The sequence below is a fragment of the Hetaerina americana genome, unplaced genomic scaffold (genome assembly GCF_022747635.1).
Source record: "Hetaerina americana unplaced genomic scaffold, ioHetAmer1.1.p SCAF_2, whole genome shotgun sequence".
Taxonomy (NCBI): Eukaryota; Metazoa; Arthropoda; class Insecta; order Odonata; family Calopterygidae; genus Hetaerina; species Hetaerina americana.
The window spans coordinates 52,347,547-52,366,659 of NW_027286763.1; the positions used below are offsets into that span (position 1 = coordinate 52,347,547).

General features: G+C 39.5%; 1 protein-coding gene across 1 annotated transcript in view; it reads left to right on the plus strand.

The window, feature by feature from the left end:
* LOC139688096 (G-protein coupled receptor moody) overlaps positions 1–19,113 on the plus strand; it is a 388,362-nt gene that overhangs the window by 302,904 nt on the left and 66,345 nt on the right. The gene's annotated exons all lie outside the window — the stretch shown is intronic.

Below are 19,113 nucleotides of genomic sequence, written 5' to 3' on the forward strand. Positions count from 1 at the left end.
TCGTGAATAACGGACACAGTGAGAATCTTGGAAGAATGATAACCCTTTCCCCTTCTTTAAGGTTTATAACATAGAAAATATTTACACATTAAACGGGGACAGAAGCTCGATTTTCTTTGATCGATTTCGGAATTACAAGTTGTGTGATGATAAAATTTCCGAAGAAATCTCGACTTCTAGTGAATTAATATCTAATCAAATTAGCTGTAATATATATTGTATTCATCAAATTACGTGCACATTTTTTACAATCAGTTTTATCACTAATTGTTATTAATTTAATAATCAGAATTTATCAAGGATGTAAAAATCGTTTACCATTCTGAGTGCACGAACAGATTTAGAAAACAATACTATGTTGAATTTCCACTATGTGAAATTTTAGATCCGTCTTAAAAAAATTGAATTTTATTAGATAAGTACTAATTTTAATGAAAATATAAAGAAGAATTGTCATTCCACATTGATCAGACGCCTTATACCACTTTAATAAGCATTTTGAAACCAACGAAGAAAGTGTTAATCAAAGTTATTATCTGAAGTTTAAAGAATAACTGATAAATTTGTAAAAAAAATGTTGCTTGAAATATCTTCCCCTGATGGGTATGTTACCGCCCTAAATAGGGGCCATACATCCAAGAACAAGCTAAAATGAAATTTTTGAGAACTATTAGGGCATATTAGTTTACTTTAGATACTTAAATCCCAATAAACTGACAAAAAAGGCCATTTGGATAAAAGTAAGCGAACTAGGACTGTCGCACTTAATGAAAAACTCGTGTTTTCCCCTTGCAGGAGTCACGATCACAGCATCAGCGTTAAGAACGCAGATGTTTCGGTAGGAAACCTTACTATCATCAGTCATTTCCTTCACGAAGACTTAATTAAAAAATAATTAATTCGCCAAAATTGGCTTATTTAAGTCAAATGCCGATCGTCGTTTAGTAGGTTTCCAGGGTTTGGTTATCGTTATTATCGTCAGAAGCTACCAACCCTTTGAGTGATATGTAGCACCCCTCCAAGAGTCAACTTATTACCTGCCAATCTGCGTTCCCTCTTAGTTACTTGCGCTTACGTCTGCCGACCCTCCCTATCCGATTGAATCATTGTTGTCTTTCCTCTGCAGATTTTTTCTCATTGCAAGGTTCATTCCATCACGATCATCAGGAGGTAGTTTGGCCCTAAACTTGTCAAAATGTTTGAGAAAGTGATCGAGGCTAAGGTGAATGAAATTAAGGAATGAATATTATTTCTGCTTGGAGGCTTGTTATTGTGATATGATTCTTCGGGAGTAAATTAGTTCTCCTCTTATCCTCAGTCATGTTTTCATAACCTTCTTCGCCCTCTTCTCGTGGTGCCTCCTAATTGAAGAGTCGCAGAAAATTATGCATATTTCAAGTTTAAATCTGCTTCATTTCCATCCTATCTTCTGCGCCTGTGTTGCAGAATGTGAAAAACTTAGATTCGCCGAGTTAAGTTTTGAAGCCAAGCGTTTCGAAATACATGCATTGGTTGGCGGCGTCCCCGCGGTGGTACTCCTTCACGATGCTAAAGGAATGAAAGTTTGCTATGCCACTAAATGTATTTCATTTGGAAGTAAAACATATTTTCTGGGGCAATAAAATTTCCACACATTTTTAGTAATCTGTTGGAAGTAATTGTCTCGACTAATCCTTCATCGATAACATTTTTGTTCACTTTTCGACTTTCCTTTTTCGTCCGCTTCTCCTTTAGAGGAATGTCGCCGCACCTGCTCCCTAGAAATTTGGCGACCCCTTCCCTTTCCTCCCCCCCCCCACCTCCATCCGCCACGGAATCCGACCTTAGACCCAAATACTTAATCAACCCCTCGAGGAAAGTGAATGTCACAACCGTCCCGGAGCGGAAAACAGAGTGAGGAAAACGAACGAAGACTCCCGGAATTCCCTCGCCACCGAATACTCCCGATTAGCGAGCGGGGTTCTCAGTCTGACGCCGAGCGTTTATATTAATCGCTCCCCATAATGAACGCGAATATTCATCACCACGTGAGATTGGAAGATGAGCAAGTGAAAAATTGCCGATCCCAATGAAACTCTGAGCGAAAGAGCAAGTTTTTAACTATGACTGATGACCTCGTTTATTTCCGCTCTAATAAAATGTAGGACCTACTCGTCTATTCTCATTGTACAGTTTATTTTATGGAAACCAGGAGTAACAAAACTCTCTCGGCAGACTGCTACCTTTTCCCTTATGCTCTAATTGTCTTCCAATTCAATTTTTTCTGTCTATTAATGTAATTTCTAACTAAGCCTCATAATGTGCTATGCCTAAACGTATTTCAAGTACTTTGAAACATGGATGTTTTTTCAATATTTCGATTAATTGAATGGAAGTGAGTAACTTCTTAAGTTCCAAGGAATCTTGATTTTTAGGCATAGTAAAGAAGGCGGTTTTATTGGCTAGTGAGGACAATACGTAATTATGGTGTCTTTTAGTGGCCTTTCCTGCCTTAGTATGTTAGTTTAATTTGGCACACTGCATTTATTATATAATCTGTCTATAAGCTGTCCGAATCGCAGACATAGGCATAATACTCACGAATACCTCATCTATCAGAAAAAGTAAAACGCTTTAAGGAAAAAGTCCACAAGTTTCTTGTGATGGAACAAATAGCATTGTTGTAGGCACAGAACTTGCGTAAATACCGTGCTCTCTTCTATAACAACGAAGTATTCGTCGAAAATCGATAAAATATTCATCGATTTATGTGACTCATTCGTCCGTCTTTCACCTTACATACTGATGGATGGCAGCCCTCCATTTTTCCTAATGGAATGTTTGTTCTTTTACGACTTGGTTCGTTTATCTCTTTTATCTCATTCCTCTTTATTTTGTCCTTGTATATGTCTCTTGGCCTTCTATACGTGACCTCTCCTTTTGTTTACCACGTTATGATGTTCCTAATAAATTTATAAAGGCCCAAGGTATTCCCAATCCATCTGTTACTTCATTTCCATCTGATGCTCCATTTGAACTTTTGCTCTTTTTCACTCTTTCTGCCTCTTCGTTCCTCACTTTATCAGTCCATTCGCCTTTCTGTTTTTCTTGATCTACTCTACAGCATCGGAATTTGTCGCCCCCCCTTCTCTTCACTGATCTGCTTTTCCAAAGGGCCATGCTTCTAATCATTCGAGTCCCGTGGTGTACGCATTATTTCGTTTGTGACCAGATCTTATCGGAGAGTATCACTTGCCCTCATCTCATAAAGGCCTTCACAGTTTGAATTACTCTTCGGGAGAGGCACGACGAATTTCCTCCATGCATGATATCCTGCTTCCGCTGTTGATGAAAGGTTTCAATTACAATTTTCTTCCCTTCTTAGCTCGTCACCTGACTTGGATTCATCTCTCTCCTCTAATAGAATTGCAGAGTCTTTCTCAGTTTTTTTTCTTATCTCACCAAAGTACTTCTATTCTTTATGATCTCAATCATCTTTATAATTAACAAATATTTGCATGCATAAATTCCTCTGATAACTTTCAAGAAGTTCACACAAGCAGGTCAAGGCCTTCTATCTTATGTATCCGAAGTCTGTAGTTGACGCATATTATTTTGCTTGCAGGCGTTCCTTAGCTTCTCCGACGTCGGAGAGGTTACTAGTCCAAAACTTTCTTCGCAAGTGTCGTTGTAATTAATTTATCCGAAATTTTATTCCGTAAAATATTGTCCCATTCCTCGAATTTTCAAGGTGTAAGAGCGTTACGCAGTTGCATGTACGTGTCTATCCAGGTTATGAAATAAGTTGTGCCTTTTGTGGAGCTTACAACTGAAATGTGCGAAATGTTCATCGAGTTTCCTTCTTAATGAGATCAGCTCACTTGCTACGCTTCTGTCTTCCTTTATTTCGTACGAAACTGCCACCAGGGAATACTTCGACGTATGTTGGTATCAGAATACTTTGTTATAATACATGAGTGAAATAAACTGTTTCAAAATGTTTATGACATTTCCAATATAGTGTTATTAATCTTCAGTTTTCTAATTATACCCAGTCCAAAAGTCAGTAGACACTGCAATTAACTTTTTCACTCTGAAATCTATAGGGTGATACGTGGTATGAAAGTTTATGGTGATACTTTAACTTTATTCCGTCCATATTTTGTACAGTATCTATACCAGACTCAATTCGGGTTGTGTAATTATAAAGATTTCGGGAATAAATTATTTCTGGATCAATTTTCTCGTTTCCCCGATCCTTATAACTCGAAGCTAATTGGTATCCTTATCATGATTTCAGATAATTCCTCAACTCATTAAAAGTCTACATGTTTAATAAAAATACAAGCAGTGCTTCAAATGTGGTCAATATTTTTCAGCAGGTCGCATGGATCGCATTCACATTAACGTATACATATAATTACTGGCGTTAGACATCTCGTATGGTGCGCAAAGTGACAAACTATGCTTTCTTCCAATGCCAAACATCAAGTTCCACGGTACCTGCAAAGATTTATGCAGAAAATATAAGGAAATAACGCAAGCAGCCCCAAGATTGGTTCGGTTGGTGATGGGATTAACCTCGCACAGCAACTTATGAGTTGAATGTCGAATGCGGCCTTCTAGGAAGACCCAGAGTATTACACAGCAGGGGTTTATTGTCTGATTTCCCAAGGAGTCGCCTTTATTGCAATTCGGACCCTCCTTTCCATTATTGAATGCTTTATCAACTGTTCACAAATAAAAAGCTTTCTATAATCGGGATTTTTTTAAAAGTTGGAAATGTGGACATGCCGCAACCGTCGGAACAGACAGATTGCATTTATGGACCCTCGCGCGAGTAATCTACCAGAGCTGGTAAATTTGATTTATTTTAAGGCTCAAAACAAACTTACCTCCTGGTACTCTTATCGTATAAAGACGTAATGGTAAGTGCAAAATTTCCGTACGATGTTTTTCGATATCGGGTGCGTGCGGGGAGTATGGTTGAGGTGCATTGGTTATTTTTCAGTGGCACAGAAAACGAAAAAAATATGGTACCGTACCGCATTGTTGCCCTTGGTCTCTGGCAGCCGTTGATAATGCCTCACTCTCCACTCACCTTGTCTTCACTGTGCGGTCATGTTTCCGCGTCACCAGTGACTATCGCGCCCACAGTTCGTGATATCGATTTGTCCCATCGAGCCACGCAAGGGCACGTGTTGCTCTGCCGTCCCAACGACCTCCCCCCCCAGTATCTTCCATCCTTTCTCTCTTTTCCTCCCCTTCCCTTAATTATGCCCTCACAAGTGCGCCCGCTCTTCCTTTTCATCCCTTCGTTCTTCTTTATTCTCCTCTCAACCCCCTTCTCTGCACTCCCCCCCCCTCATCGGCCGCCTCCACGGGACAATGGTGGTCGGCGCCTTTTTATTGGGCCTGGAACACGCTATTCTTTAAGAAAACTTTTCTCTCCCTCAGTCCTCGGGGTTTCCACTTTTCCGAGTAAAAAATACCTCTTCCGACGTCAACCCTTCCGTTTCATTTCCCAAGGAAATGAAAAGCGGAAAATAAAAAAATGGGAGAGAGGAAGTTGATGGGAAAGGACGCGGGGATAGTGTGGTCCAAATGGATGCGGCTGATATAGATCTTTCTACTACCAAACGACGAACAGGAAGCACAAATTCCGGCGACGTTTGCTTCGTGCCTGTTTATAAATGATGTAGCACTCAGAAGGGGAAATACTGCAATGTTTTTTTTCCATTTATTACAACAATATTCTGCCCTCTTCATACTGCCACACGTCCGTTATTTACTGTGAAGTACGAGAAAATGTACATGTTTTGAAAAGTTTGCTGCATCTAATCATTCCATTGGTCACCTCCGACTTATTTTGATTTGCGCAATTAATAAAACATAAGCAGCCAAGAGATTTGAATGAAATAATAATTTTAAAACTCTATTATAGGCTAAAGCCGTTTTTATATACGATTGCTCAATGATGAACACGTTTGGGTCAAGCCGTCGATATTCAAAGTCTAAACTCGAGATAATACAGAAAATTAAATTGCCTGGCAAGGTTGATGGTACAAATCAATTTATTCTTTATTCCAGTTTGGTATGAACCAAGAACTGCATTTCTTACTGAATATCCCAAGCGTTAAGTTGAAAGAGAAAATAGGAAGAGATCCGGATTCTTCCACATAAACAGGAAAAATAAAAATGAAGTTCTGCAGAGAAAGTGTAAACACTGGAGAATTTAATTCAAGGATTGCCATTGTTTTTTTCGAAACGATAACTTAAGACATTTGCCCCAGAAAATTGGCCAACTCCCTTGAATCGTAACACTAAGCTCACCTAAACAGTCAAAGTAGGTGTACGAGGCCCGAGCTCTGTTAAAAGAGAAGCTCTCGAATTTCATGCCATACACCATATGGAGAAGCAAACTAGAATCGAGAGCATTAGCCTTTGTTCTGAATTTCTCCCACAAATTCTCCCTAACTCTAGAGTCCTATTTAATCCGGCAACTATGGCAAAAATCACGTTCTCTACAGGTCGCAAACAGATCTAGACATCAACTAGAGCAAAACTAACTGTGGAGGTCATAACTTTGTGGGATTAGTTTCAAAAGTGTATTACTCCCATGGACATATATTTTTACTGTACCAATTAATCAGAACTAGCTCCGGTGAATACATTGTATTTTTACACTGCATTGTTATAATGTGGTGAAATATTGTAGGAAGAGCTAGCATATATATATATATATATATATATATATATATAGGCTAGCTCTTCCTACAATATTTCACCACATGATAACAATGCAGTGTAAAAATACAATGTATTCACCGGAGCTAGTCTCTCTTGAAGAAGGCTTTTGATAGGGCCGAAAGCTCGAAAAATTTACCGTGTGAGTGTCCTTTTAAATGTTGCTATTCTATTCTATTTGTGTTATATTGTGTCAGCCCATTATTGTGCCGCTCGTGTGAGTTTTTCCGTAAAATCGATATATATATATATATAGCAATTTTTGAAAATCTCACGGACGTGAATAATAATGTATATTACGTAGCCCTAGTGGGCACAGACAAAAACACAGAAACACAAAAAAGAGACTCTTTCAGACTAACAACTAACAAAAGGGAGTCTCTTTTTTGTGTGTTTCTGTGTTTTTGTCTGTGTCCACTAGTGCTAAGTGTTATATATATATATATATATATATATATATATATATATATATATGAGATCCACCAACCCTTTGGCGCCCCCCCGTGACAAATTTCCCAATATTTCCCCAACTTGCAACCGCCCCCGATGTAAAACCTGTCCTCTAATTATGCCTACTCCCCTCTCCCTACATCCCCTCATAGCCCCCTCACCTCGTTCCCACGCTAATTGCCTCTCAAAAAATATTATTTATCTTTTATCATGCAAACATTGCACTTCCTTTTACATAGGTGAATGCATTACCCCCTTATCCATCCGAATGAATAATCACCGGTACTCCTGCAATTCTGCCTCACTCTCTTCTCTTCCTATCCCTTCACACGCCAATTCCCACAACCTTTCATTCGCCCAGTGTTTTGCTCTAAGCATCCTAGAATCCCTACCTGATTCAGCCACCAACATATAGGTGAGAACTCGTGAATCCTCCTACATACTATCCTTCCGTTCCTTTAAAATTCCCACCCTTAACCGCCATATTTAATTTCCCTCCCAGCATTCCCTCCACAACTCCCCTCCACGCCCATAGCTCTTTCCCCTCTCTCCAGCAATAGCATATTTTCAGTCTCTCTTGAAGAAGGCCTCTGAGAGGGCCGAAAGCTCGAACAATTTACCGTGTGAGTGTTCTTTTAAATGTGTCTATTCTTTTCTGTTTGTGTTATATTGTGTCAGCCCATTATATATATATATATATATATATATATATATATATATATATATATATATATTATATATTATATATATAATATATATATATGTATATACCGTTTAAACGCCCGTCGAACTTGCGAGACATCTTCAAGTCCACAAATCCAACTTCAAGCACCCCCGTCTCTCCCCCGCCCCTATCCGCACCATGCAACCGCCCACGCTGCAAATGCTGTCATCTTTTAAGACCCTCCCCCTCACTCAGTACCAACTCCCAACCACTCGCCACCTGTACCTCAAAAAATATTATATATCGCCTCTCCTGTAACTTCTGCCCTGCCTTCTACGTGGGCGAATGCACGACCGCCTTTCCCCTCCGCATGAATAACCTCCGATATTCCACCAAATCTCCCACCTTTCTTAATTATCCCATCCCTACTCACACCGCTTCCCACAATCAATCTTTTGACGACTGCTTCTCCGTTTCGGTGATTGAAATCCTTCCCAAATCTGCGAGTATAATAGAGGTGAGAACCCGCGAGATGGCGAATATCTGGGTGGCCCAATCATTCAAACCGCCCGGGCTGAACCAAGCCCACTGAATGCATCATATGGCTGCCTACATATCCCCCCCACCCCCTTGTTCATTTCCTATTGGTCCCTTTACCTCTCCTTCCCCCACCTCTCCCCCGCACATCCTCTCCGCTCTTCCCCGAGAACGCCATTCTGAAGACGACAGCCGTGCTGTCGAAACGTCAAATAACAAATTGTGAGTGTCCTTTCTTTGTGTCTCTATATTCTAAAAATCTTCATCTGTGTTTTTATATATTTTTGCGTCGCCGAAGAGCGTTCCATTTCGAAGATATTATATATATATATATATATATATATATATATATATATATATATATATATATATATATATATATATATATAGTAATGAGATTATTAATCGAGAGGAATATAGAACACAACCAGGAGGTATTTGCCTGTTTCGTATATTTCGAAAAAGCGTTTGATAGAGTGAATTGGGAAAAACTAATGAGTATATTGCAAAAAATAGGAATAGATTGGAGGGAAAGGAGGCTAATCCGCAACCTGTACATGTGTCAGACTGCTCAGGTGCGAGTGGGGAACGGGGAGTCCGGTTGGGCAATATTAGGAAGAGGTGTAAGGCAGGGTTGCCCATTATCACCGTTGCTGTTCAACCTGTATGCAGAGGAAATGATTAAAGAGGCATGGGAAGAACTGGCGGTAGGAATGAAGGTGGGCGGGGAATTCGTAAAATCAGTTAGGTTTGCTGATGACCAAGCTTTAGTTTGTCAGTCAGCCAAGGGGTTGCAAGCATTGCTGAGTGAATTGGAAATTCAGTGCGACAGGTATGGGATGAGAATCAATATTAATAAAACAAAGGTTATGCGATTTTCTAGAAAGAAAAAGGCTAAGCTTAACATTAAAGTAGGAGGGCAAAAACTAGAGCTGGTAGAACAGTTTACGTATCTTGGTAGTTTTTTGGACCAACACGGTCAAAGTAGTAGGGACGTAAGGCGAAGAATTGCGCTAGGCAAAGAGGCTTTCACAAGGAGGAGGGGGTTAATGACGGGGACGTTGAGTAAGGATGTTAAGAAAAGACTCGTAAAAACTTTATTTTGGAGCGTAGCTATGTACGGCGCGGAAACGTGGTCATTGAAGCAGGAGGATAGACGTAGACTGGAGGCTTTTGAAATGTGGGTGTGGAGAAGAATGGAGAAGGTGAAATGGACAGAGAAGAAAACAAACGAGGAAGTACTTGGTATGGTGGGCGAAGAGAGGGGTTTGTTGGGAGCAATCCTATGGAGGCAGGAAAAGTGGCTGAAGGGGGTATTGACCGGCAGCGGGATGTTGAAGACTGTAATTGAGGGGAGAATGTTAGGCAAACGAGGAAAGGGAAGGAACAGGATAGGGATGTTGGACGGGATGAAGGGAGGAAGAAAGTACTCAGAGATGAAGAGGGACCTGATATAGAGTAGGATGATGGATTTTTTGTTTTGTTAGGAATAATAAAATGTTTGTTTGGTAGTTGTGTCCATCAAAAAACCTACCTTAACCGGTAGATTACCTTAAAAAAAAAAAAAATATATATATATATATATATATATATATATATATACATATATATATACATATATATATATATATATATATATATATATATATATATAGTAGATTACACAGTAACAAACAATATAGAAACAAAAAAAATATTACTCACACGTTATTTCTTGATGATTTCGACGGAATTCTACTCCGTCTTCATCGGAAGATAGAGAAGTAAAGGTTGATTTACTTCTCTATCTTCCGATGAAGACGGAGTAGAATTCCGTCGAAATCATCAAGAAATAACGTGTGAGTGATCTTTTTTTGTGTTTCTATATTGTTTGTTACTGTGCAATGTACTATTCGGCACTTCCGTGTTACGTCTCCGAAAGCATATATATATATATATATATATATATATATATATATATATATATATATATATATATATATATATATATATATATATAGGAAACCTGTATACACACACCCGTAACAATGAAGTAATTTAGAAAGGTAACGACATAGAATATGTGTGAACTGGTACTCCTGGAATAGATGAAGAAATAATTTTTCTAATAATTCTAAGTTAATGAATTAGCGTAAAATGAGAGTTTAAAATGATGAAAGTTTCAGAAGGATTGTGATTGCTTCAGCGTAAACGTAAGAGGGTATACCTCTCGACACATGGAGTACTCATCTGAAAGCATTCACCGTCATAGTCGATTATATTTTGAGATCGCACGGGTGCGTTTGTGTATTGCTTCTTTATTAGTTGTCTTTCAGTTTTGAATTATTCAAAATATGATTCCATTAATATCTTCATGACTCACTGAAGGTCAGCACTGAACTCAGTCCTTTGCATTCCTAATTGTAGGAACCGCCTAACTGATTACTGTCGCGACGTTAGTACTGGTTCCAAGAAAAGATTTATTTTATCAATAAGTCTTAGCCTTATAGAATGTTTTGGACCCATATATTACTGCGAGATCTGTGGTTTGAATTCTCTTTTGAAATGAGGAGAAGATATCATTTTGACCAAATTATTTTCCTCTACATCAACTCATTTCCTCACTTGTATAGGGTAAATGGTCCCTAGCAATGATTTCACTACGTTACGACATTTACCCGCTCCCGACGCGTAATGATCCCAAAAGTCTTTTCTGTTAAGCAAGGTGAACTGCCGACATGCATGAACTCGGGGAACGGAGGAGTGCATTGAAAATCCTTAGGCCGTGTCGACTTCGGTGGGGGTAGGGTCTCTTTTCTCCCATATATTTCCCCCTCATATTGTCTCTCGTCCCCTCTCATTTCCTCTCCTGTAACTCACCCTCCCTCCCCTGCTCGTTCCATTCTTCCTTCACCCCCTAGGCCCTCGATTCCTTTCACCTCTTAACGCCTCACCTTTCCTCTCCGCGCACCCCCCCCCCCATGGACCGTCTTCCCTTTCCTCACCTCTCCCCCAGGCCCCTGTCCTCACTCTTCCGGCCATCATGTCGTCCATCTTTCGTCCCCTCTCACCCCTCCCTAATTTCTACCTCGCTCCTACGTCTTAATCAACTCTCAACCCTTTCCCTACGACCCTGACGGACAAAATTGCTGCGTTCCCTTTTTTCTTCTCCCTCTCCTTCCAGCACTTAACACGGTTGAATTGTGGGTCATCGTCTCTGCATTGTTTAGACTTGTTAACTCAGGCTGGGTACGTCTTTGGAAGTGCGATCAACACTGCTAGCCTCTTTCAACCTTTTTTGATTTCCGAGAGAAAAAAAATTGAGTACCCTCTTTTTTTACCGTTCTACCTATGATTATGAATCCATTTTCATGCCTCAGTGCCGTGGATATCCAACGGACGACCGTATTTAAGGAAACTCAGGCGTACCCGATCAATTTATTGTTTGCAGCAATGAGCCAATTTTCGCTTTGATGGTCGATGAAGAAATATGATTCTTTTGGGTGGTCATATTAATCTTCAATTAGTTCTATAACTCGCAAAGCGTTCTCGTGTGGCATAAAAATTGTAGTGAAGTGCTAAAAAATATTAGCGCGTTCGACGACTGATTGGAGTGCTTTGGTTCAATTTGGGTGGCTCTGGAATTCCATAGCTTTACCCAAGATATAAACCCTGCTTCTAAGAGGAGTAGTAGGTCTTATAAACCGCAGATGGCAAAGTACTATAGTTCTTGTACTTCGTTAAAGTATTCGTTATTATTAAATCAATAATTGAAAATCAAATTTAAAAGCCAAGATTCCCCGTGAATGTGTACGTGTTCTTAATGAATCTTTGAAATTTCATTTATTAATTCATCTTTCATCATCAGAGAGGCTTGTAAAAAATTGCTTATTATATACAGATACCTCACGAATCTTAATGATAAAACCCAATTGAGGGGATGTGTGGAGAGAGAATTTGAAGAGATCTGAAGAGGAATAGTTGTGCACTTTCGGCACTAGTTTTAATTATTATCAAATGCATTTTTTCTTCAAAACTTTCTGCCTTGAAATTCTAATTCAAGTGTTACATCAAATTGGGAGATTTTCAAGTCGCACCTGAAATCCAGATGCCAGATAAGCCGGTACATGTCGGTACCACGTTTCCCGGGAGATGTTTCCCGTGGCAACTAACTTAACGGGAGGTCGGGATGATGCGGTGGCTAGCAGATAGATTTCCACCCAGAGGGACCGGTTTCAAATCCTGGAGACAACAAATATTTTTCAATGGTATCCCGATCCCTACTTGAGGTCGTTTGTGGAGAGCACTTCGAGTACGACGTCCGTCGGATGGGACGTCAAACTGCGGATTCCTTGGCGCTTTCCGAAAAGAGTAGGCTAATGCCGACGCCGGATATCTCTCCACCCTTCCATTCCTAAACATCCCGAATGCGCCAATGACCTTAGCTGTTGGTCGCCTCGCATAAAAACTACTACTACTAATAATTTTATCCGGGATCGCTTCCGTGCTTCACTTTACTGTTGTGTGGAGAAGTATGCACTCAAGGATAGTGTAAGGGCATTTAGAAAGTCGATGTCGATGATATTATTTTAGCATACATATATATGTGAGAAAGTTACTCCTTTTTGGAAGTTTAATCATATATATATATCTCATTTATCATACATATATATGAGTATATATATATATACTCATTTATATAGAAACAGATATGAGGAAAAGGGATAGGAACACACATAAAGGACGAACACAGGAGAGGTGGGGAAGGCGGAATCAAGCAATCACGAGAGTAAAAAGATTTCCTAGACCGGGATTTGAACTCCGGATCTTCCACTTGCCGGGCGGAGGCTCTTAACCACTTGAGCTATCCAGGAAAATTTACCCTGAGATCTGCGATGCTTTATACAAGCAAGTGCTCCGATTCTTTGGCCAAGAGATGGCGTTAGGGAGCTGTTTCACCCACCAAAGGAGAAATAGACAAGACACACAGAAAGATCCGGAGTTCAAATCCCGGTCTAGGAAATCTTTTTACTCTCGTGATCTGCATGATTCCGCCTTCCCCACCTATCCTGTGTTCGTCCTTTATGTGTGTTCCTATCCCTTTTCCTTATATCTGTCTCTATATAAATTAGTATTTTTTCGCCGTTTGGCGGGATTTCGTGTTTGAAAAAAAAAAAAAAAATATATATATATATATATATATATATATATATATATATATATATATATATATATATATATATATATATTTATATATATATATATATATATATTTTTATATATATATATAATGATTTATTTGTTGAACTTAACCACTCTGATCTTACTGGGAAACATTCATTAACACGAAGTTAGCAGCGTTCTGAATCAAAATAGCCGCGGATATCACGGAATCAAATATCAACGAGAAAGCCGTGCAGAATTAAAGCAATGTGGAAAGGGAACTAGATATCTCACAAAGTCTATACTTATGTGGTAATAATTGTGATAATATTCATATTTTAAAAGACGTCATCGAGAAAATATATTCATTTAAATAAAATTGAAAGGAATGATGTATTTTCAGTTCAATATGATTATTTCTCATTCACTAATTTTCCCACCAAATATCTTAATATTCAGATGTAATCCCAATTTAATACCACTCAAAGAGTTCAGAAACAATATCCGATTTGAAATTTATATTTTGTGTCAATTGTAAAGTCCCTACGAAAAAAGAATGACCTCAATTCGGCTCTAATAAAGTCGCTTACTAATGTCCCTGCGTTCCTACCCCATTATTTTCCTCCTTCCCAGTATCCCCATCTACCCTCATCGTCATCCCTTTATTGCCCCCTTTCTCCTATTCTGCCAAACAAAGCCGATTATTAACCCTTCAATCGCTTATAGCTTTTTCATCGCCCTCATCTCTTCCCGTCGCTCTCTCATCGAACCGCGCACACTCCCACCTCCCGCAGCAATCATACATTAGAGTGGAGACGGAGGCCATTAATTACCGCCGAGCGCCAAAGAGGGTGTTGTCATATTGCATCCCAGCGATGGTCAATCGATTATCGACGCACGCTTCATGGGGTTCCGATTTATCTCTCGATGTTTAACGACCGGCTGAAAAGTATTCCCGTCACCAACCCTCCCTCGCCGTTGCCCATCTCGCAAGGTCTCACGTACGCTCAGCTTGAACACTTCAAGGAAAGTTGACTCAAGCATACTGCAAATAATCAGATTGATAAAAGTCAATTTCAATTCCGTAGGGGTTCTCATGCAATATCGTATTAAATAAGCTCCATATGGTGATATAAAATAATATTTTAAAATTGCCCTAGAAATAATATAATGCTAATTAAAATCATTCTAAGAGATCATAAAAATGGGTAATTCACGAGTAAAATATTTATTTATAACGACATTGGTTTCATTTATTTCAGCATGATCAGGCTTTAAGAGGAAAACGTAAGAGTGGACACATGCACACACATTGGTGGCCAACGGAAGGGTGTGTGTGAGAGGAGGTGGTCAAGGCGTGGGTGATGCTAAGGGGAAGGTGAAGGGGTGGGGTGAATGGGGTGATGGTTATGGGGAGTGAACATATGATATACATATCTGATGATGCTATAATAAGCGAACCGTAGGTCCAAACAGATATTAACTAATGGAATCACACATTATTGTGATCACTTAATGACTCCGTTTTCGCACAACATCGCCTGAATCTCCAGATTTTTTCGTAAAACCACTCGCTAGGATTTCAGAAGAATAGGGGTTTCTTCCTTGTGATTATCTCTATTATTCGCTGCCGTCAGGATGCACGCCAAGGTTTGCCCCTTTTTTCTTTGGGAATGTATGGTATGGAATAGCGTTTTGGGTTGAGAAAGTAGAATTAAGAGATTGAGTGTCTGCTACTAAAATATGTTAACCGAACTCAACCAGCTCGCGCCAGCCAGAGGTCAGCCTGGAGCTCGGTAAGTATATGGTTTGTCGGCTAAGTTAAAGATAATACCTAACTGATTACATGAATTCTCCACCGACTGCCATTCCTTATCTCCAGTACTTCCCATACCACCTTAAGCATTTCTTCCTCATAAACGTTCAATAGTACCGGTGATTAGGGACACCCGTCTTACCCCTCTTTCTAACACTGCCCTGTTTTTGCTTGCACATTTCCAATTAACCCTGTCAGGGGTCTCAATTTTACATTGAATCCGGGATTAGATAGAAAATAATATCTACTGATAAATGTAAAGATTGATTTTTTCAAAAGACTGTGGAAGCGTTCCATATTCTTGAAAAGCACCAGCACTGCTAAGTATTTTTCCACATTCAATCTTTAATAAAGACCGTGTTTTCAACGCTGACAGGTGGAAGTGTCCTCACTGTCTTTTTTAATGTACAAACGTTGCCAAATGACTTAGCTTTAATAGGAGATTGGCATGTTTAAAGCATAGCAGGCTTTGAGATTAGTAGGTGTAGAAAAATTCTTAGCAGTGTCGCTTCATTTCGAGAATCTGCTGATAATCTTGATACAGTTTTCGTGGTAGGATCTTGATGATTAACGTCGCGACGACACAACAAATTGTGGAACATGAAGAGATGCAGCAGAACAGTTCCTCGACACACGACTTCCGCCTGCGATCGTGGTCCGTTAGGAATCTGTTGAGATCCACCGTGGTCTATTTTGGTCCGCCGCCATATTCAATCTCGCGGCTCCAAATCTGATGCCTCCCAAACGATATCGATGCTACTCAAGAAATAACGAAGCTTCGGAGGACATTCGGACACATATTTGATTTTATTTGAGAATAATTTTGGGCACAATTCGAAGACTTTGTTCCGATGGAAACCTGGCGCTGAATAATGACGAGAGTGAAATATGTCGCCAAAAGTATCTGTATTAACCATGTAATTTTTTTTGTCGAACCTAATATATTCTGTGCGTTTTTGACGTTCCTCTCGCAACAACCCACGAGCAGTTTATCTTTTGCACCGACAATGCTGGTCTTTAGTGTCTTTTGGCGAAATTTACTGCAGCAAATTAAAATTCCCTCACGTTTTTGGAACTAGTTTGCTGTTTTTCTGGGTCGATTCACTTTGTTCTAACTGTAGCATGACATCAACGGTGTTTGTAGAGGTTCTCGAGCAAAGTGATTATTTGCCCCAATGAACCTGGAGTTATCCACAGGGGGGATCGAGATGGTGTGGGAGCTATCGTACTGGCTTCCCACCCAGAGGGATCGGGTTCAAATCCCGGCGGTTTTGAATATTATCACAGGTATCTCGATCCCTACTTGTGGTGCTTTGTGGAGGGCACTTTGAGTGAGTACGCCGTCCGTCGAATGGAACGTTAAGCTGCGGACCCCTTGGCGCCTTTCGTAAAGAGTAGGCTAATGCCGACGCCGGGTTTCTCTCCACCCTTCATCCTTTCCTGTCCATCCCCTATGGTGCAAATGACCTCGGCAGTCGGTCGCCTCCCCTAAATACTACTACTAGCTATCCACGCCATTTACTCGTGAGGCCACTAAAGAATGAGCTTGACTAGTTGGACATTGAATAAACTCGGTAGAGGTTAACGTCTGTTTAGTGCTTTTCATCAATACTTTGAAATAAAATCAAATATGTATATCCCGTACAGCATCAACTGGCTAAAATATAAAACACCCAACTTACGGGAAACTGATAACCATAACATGAAAAAATTATATCAGTAGAACAGTTCCTCAATGGAGAACATCGAAACATAGGTTGTGAAAACAAAATCTTATTAATTGGAACTAACGTATTTGTCTTTTTTTACTTCTTCAACAATGGAAAAATTCCCCAAGGTAAATTCTAAAAATGGACTTCACCAAAGAAGTGTTCATTACACAGTAAAACAACGCATTTATCTACAATACAAAAAATACACTGCCGATTACGGCTCTCAAGAGGTGGGCAACTAATAGCGATCTAGATTCTAAGGGACTCTTCCTCAGATTTGTATGGATTTAGGAGCTATAATGTCAGCATTTTCCTGAGTCGGAACATGCGCGTTGAAATCCCTAAACCTATTTGCAACAATCAGGGAAAGAGAAGGGATCAGGGAATCATCGATCATAGATCAGGGAAAAGTTGAATTTCTATTTTTTTGGGAGTCCCTTTCTCTTACATTATCAAATGTGTATAAAATGCTGTTCGAGCGTAGGTAGTATGTTCAAAAATTCATAATAACATTGAGTTTAAAGACTATGTTACTGGTTCTTTTTCAACAGATTCCTTATGACATAGGGAAGTGTGCAGCACACATGCATAGTCTAATTAAGGACAATAAAAATTAAGCTCATGTATGCAAGAAATAATTATTTTTTAATTTTTTTAATTTGAATTCTGTATTTCAAACATCTAATTCCTTTTGATATTACTACAAATTGATGTTAGATGTCTATTATTCACTTGGTACCACGCAAAAAACATTTTGCTACATTTTCTAAAAGAATTTTCCACCTTTCAAAACTTAAAATCGTCAGTCTACGTCCCCAAGAAAGCATATCTATTACAATGCCCTTCCCGAATAACCCTTCGTCATTCTTATTCGTTCCGTCTGGATTTCATAGAAGTTCTAAATATATTTACTGTGCTTTCACTCATCCCCTTTCAATATTCAATGATGTTCTAAATGGCATTATCCAATCTATTTTGTCAAACGTCTCCTCGAAATGCACGAAACAAACTCAATTATCCTAATTACTTATTCCATTATCCTTATAATCGTCTTTTATATTTCAGTTCCCTTTCTATTTCTCTAAATATTCATTGCATGACGCATGGTGCCGTAATTGACCCCACTGGTCCACTTTCTCTTCTTAAACTCAAGACAATCTTCGCCAGGGTAGTTTTTCTCCTGCTGTACAATATTCTCCTGTGATTATTGCAATGCAGTATTCTATTGATTGAGCCTCATTACTGCCTTTTCCAAATGGGATATTAAACTCATAATCCTATCACTGTCGCTGAACTCTTTTTCCAGACTAGGAGTCAAATTCAAATATATGATCCGCGGAAATTCTTCTCGAAGGGTAGGTTTTGGAGGTTCTTAAGAGAAAAATTCGATTCATTATTTCGGGATGCTTTCTAAACTACCTCTTGGATCGAGAGTTGCTTCCCCTCCACTCATCAGCTTCCTCAAAACTTTTCCTTTGGTGGCGGCGCGCAATGAAAAAGACGTTATGGAAAGACGCGGGATAACTTTGATAAGTGGTCACGCTCCCATTTTCTATCTGTCGCTTAAAGAGCTTACGGAAGCGCTATCCGAAGTGTGCTGAGGACGCACTAGATTATTCCGATTCGACGTGAAGTGACCCAACTCTCGACGTAATACGAAAAGTCTTATGGACCAAATCTTTCCGTAAGTTTCTCCTTACAGCACAGAAGCATCGAAACGCATTGATGAAAGAATCGGCCTATCGATTTGAGGGAGCCGGATTATAGGATAGAGAGTCAACTGTGCCGAGGGCTTTTGAGAGGATTGAGCGAAACATTAGGCAGTGCGTGCAGGAGAAAGAGAGAGAGAGAGGGAGAGAGACTAGACCGGGATCCTGGAAAAGGTTTAGACGAGGCAAATGATATAAGATGAAATTCTACTTAAGTGGATAAAAAAAGCTCCGAAAACTCCATAAAATGAAATATGTTTTCAAGGATCAAGGAACACATTTATACGAGAAACGCGTTTTGGTTTTCGTGCGCTAATTGGGGGGAACCGCGAATGAATATGAGTGAGCGTGATTCAT